Raw genomic sequence first — 4,068 nt, forward strand, 5'->3', positions numbered from 1 at the left:
TTGCTCAATATTTTCTCATCTTTATTCCTTTTTGACAACTGAGATCCGTTTTTTAGTGCTTAGCATGTAGTTTGTCACAAATTCCCTCGCAAAGAAGGCAATTATGTCTAAAAATGATGGAGCGATTCATCTTTAAAGCCTACAAAACCAACTCAAATTCAAGTTTTAGCATCTTGTGTTGATAGACAATCACTCTTCGTATGAAAAGCTACAAATTTTTCTATCTTTAGAGAAATTTAATCTCAGGATCAGGGTATTTTAGGAATTTGTAAAATAAAATTTGAAGGGCACTTTGGGAATTTATGACAAAATATTGGGGGTACTTTGGGAATTTTTGAAATTTGAGGGGAATTTTTGGAATTTTCATAAATTAGAGGGTTTTTTTGGTATTTTTCTCAAAATTAAATCATTGTCGTTTAACGGGCGCTCTTTCTTCAACTGGAGCTATCATGCAGATCATCCTCTCGAAGTGATCGCAACTTTCTATTTCTCTCTGTTTCATCAACTGCGCGCTAGCACCCTCTCATAGTGATTGCAAGAGAGAGAGAGAGAGAGAGAGAGAGAGAGAGAGGCAGAAGATTTCGCAGAAAAGGGACTATATAAAGGAAGTAATAGATGAATTTTTTAAATTGCTAATAATTTTTTTACGCTTTTCTAATTGAAGTGAGTATTCTATCTCTATCGCTTTCTCTCTCGCTCTATCTCTCCTTCTCTCTCCATCTCTCTCATTCTCCCTTGCACATGCTTGTAGTGAGTGCTAGCGCCCAATTTGGACATGCGCATGAGAGAGAGAGAGAGAGAGAGCAAGAGAGATGATATGAAAAATATATATAGTTAAAAACCTAATCTTTTGCGTTTTTTTAAAATAGAAAATCTCTCTCCCTAACGCTATCAATCCTAGCGTTCTCGTTCTCCTTTGCCATATCTCTCCCTCTCTCTCCCTCTCTCCAATTGGGTGCTAACGCTCTCTCTAAGTGAGCGCAATAGATAGAGCGAGAGAGAAAGAGAGAGGGAGAAAGGGGTAGGAGAGTGAGAGTTGGAGAGCCTATATAAAGAAGTCCTAAGGTGAGTTTTTAATTTGCTAAGAATTACTAATGCTTTTGTATCTGAGGCGAGTCTCCTATCTTTTTCTACTTCTCTCGCTCTATGCCTCCTTCTTGCTCGTGCTATCGCTCTATCTCTCCTGAGAGAGATACAGGAGCGAGACAAGAGACACGCAAATGAGCTAGATTGTGCCCTGAAGGTAACATCTCTGTTGGGGAGCTGCATCCAGACATTGTGGAGTTAAATCCACCAGCCCTTGACTTAGACTAGATATTTCAAACACCACCTTGCATTGTGTGGAAAATGACCTTTTTTGTAAACCATTATGAACGATCACTTTTGACATTCTTTTGATTAAAGAGATATGCTTATTCTAGAGTAGTATGATCTTGTAATTAAGTGGATTTTTCGAATTCTTGTAACCATTTCCATGAAGTGTGAGAGAGATATATAGACTTGTTTGTTCTTGTAATTAAGTGGATTTTTTATATTCATGTAGGGTGGAAGCATGAGTGGGTGGACACAATAGCTGTGTCCGGGACATCACTTTTCGGAGAGTGAGGAAGCTAGTAATTCTCGTCCTTTGAAACATTAAAATCTATTTTTTGGAACTACTATTTTTTAAAATGTGGTCAGACTCACAAAGTATAATTTCATTATGGCAAGTAAATTTTTTGAACCATCCCGCACTCTGCCAGCGTCTGTGTTCTTGCAGCTATGGAACATTGCGCTCTCTCTCTCTCTCTCTCTCTCTCTCTCTCTCTCTCTCTCTCTCTCTCTCTCTCTCTCTCTCTCTGTGCAGCTCTTTCTGTATTGCTCTCTCACTCTCTCCAAGCGTCTTTCTTCTGCTTTGTAGGTGAGTAGAACTCATGGTGGAACTTGCATCTTTGGAAGGGGAGGATAAGGAGCAGGTGCCTTGCCATTATATATGTTTCTCTCCCTCTCTTTTTAACTATTGTGCTTTGGGCAGGTTTGTTTTAAATGCACTTGTTATGTTTGGGTGGGAGTGAGGGCAGAATTCGAGGAGATATGTACATATGGTCAGTCACAGTACGATCTGTAGTCTCTAATTTATTCACAGTTGTTGCCTTGTATTGTAAAATCTAGGGAGGTATGTACATATGGTTAGTGACACGATTCGTGGTTATTATCTACACGACCAAGGATACTATGCTTGTCTTTAATTTATCTACGGTTGTTACATTGTATTGTATTGTTGGGAAGGAGGAACTCAATGTAGATAGTAAGCATAGAACACCACATGGTGGTCTAGAGCAACATTCATGACATCAACACAATGAAATGACACAAATAGATGTAGAAGTGAGAATCCTTTAGATGTTAGTTTCTCTGTTCGAGGTTCCCATTCCCTACATTCCCCGTGACGATTTGATCCCGATAATACCCGTTGTTTATGTCATGATAGCTCATTATTTCATCCAAACATTTTTTGGGTTCCTACTTGCTTTTGCAACACTTTTTTCGTGAATCTGAAGATGCCTTGGTGGGCTGTTGCCCTAAAGTCTCTTTTTGATTATGACTGCACTGTCTAAAGCTCCTTGTAGCTTAGCTGATGATTGTAAATAAGTCACTGTGTTATGTTTTTTATGGTTGGTTCATTCCAGGACTTGAAGCAGGCAATGGTGATCAGGGAATATGACGCTTTCTGCAAGAGAGAACAAAGAGCCCGATTTAAGAGAAGAGCAGATGTAGGTTTGGTTGTTGAAAGAGAAGGGAATGAAGGAGCTAAAGGAATAGAAGACTTAACAAAGGCACAGGGCTGTGCAAAAATCGTCGAGAATGAAAAAAGAGCAAAGAGAGCAAAAGGGATTGCACGATATGTACTTCAAAGCACGAGTGGAATGGACATGGACACCAAGAAAGACATCTTCAATCGGATGATTCAGTACCCTTCACTGAAAGATATCCAGAACAACAAAGCATCAACACCCTGTTTTGTAGATACATTGATAGAAAATATTTGGAACACACTTCAAGACTTGAAGAGGCCACAAACTAAAGATGAGATGTTCCTCAAGAGGTCTACCATGATGATGCTTTTGAACTCAAAAAACCCAGAGCAAGCACAAGGCCTTAATGTTAATTTTGTCTCCAAGCTACTTTCTATTCATAGAAGGAACTTGTATGGAGCCAAGAATCGGCTACTCCAACAAACTAAGAAGACCACTTTGTCCTTTGCCACATGTCATTGGAGTCTTCAAAAAAGTCGCATACTTGAAGAGGTAAAGGAGCTAATAGTCAACTTTGGATGCTTGAGACTCGTGTATCCCCCAACAAAAAAGACGTATGTCGAAAGAGAATTGGTCGAAAGGAGTATATCAAACATCCCATACATATCCATTTATTGGAAGTATCACAAGTATGGAAGAAAGTGTATGCCATGTAGTGGCTTTTTGTATTGTTAGATACTCTTGTCGGGTAGAAGATTTTCGACTGCACAACTATTTGAATTACGCACATAGCTATTGCCAAGGTTTAGCTGCCAATTACTGACCATTATCTATCTGTTTTGCTGTCAATTATGTGTTTCATGCCTGCTCGTTATAGTTATTCTTTGGCAATTATGTGTTTCATGGCTGCTCGTTATAGTTATTCTTTGGCAATGGCTAGTTAATAGCTGTCAAATTTTGGCTGGTAGCTATCCGTGTTTTATAGATAACTCTTGCCACACTAATAGCTATCAAATGCAGTTTACTTCATAGCCACCCACTAGCTATGTTGTACCATCTTATAACTAGTCAAATATATGTCGTAGTTGTTCACTATATTGGCCAGTTGATAGCCATCAAAGTTTGACTGGTAGCTATGTCTTGTTACATAACTTCTGCTAGGCTATCTGATTGGTATTGGTATTGATAGCCAATAATGACTATTTTTGTAATTACCTACTTGTTGATAGTGATAGATACTAATAACTTATCTGTTATTAGCAATTGTGTAATAGCTATTGATCGGGTATTGCCTTAGGTGAAACTATTTCATAGCTAGTGATTTCTATAAAAT

The 4,068-nt window shown here is 38.6% G+C and overlaps 1 pseudogene; it reads left to right on the top strand.

Moving 5' to 3' along the window:
- Window positions 1-2,651: 2,651 nt before the first annotated feature.
- On the top strand, window positions 2,652-3,142 carry LOC147423399 (uncharacterized; annotated as a pseudogene).
- The last annotated feature ends 926 nt before the right edge of the window (window positions 3,143-4,068 follow it).

Source organism: Adiantum capillus-veneris, chromosome 26 (assembly GCF_014529385.1).
Source record: "Adiantum capillus-veneris isolate H3 chromosome 26, ASM1452938v2, whole genome shotgun sequence".
NCBI classification, from domain to species: Eukaryota; Viridiplantae; Streptophyta; class Polypodiopsida; order Polypodiales; family Pteridaceae; genus Adiantum; species Adiantum capillus-veneris.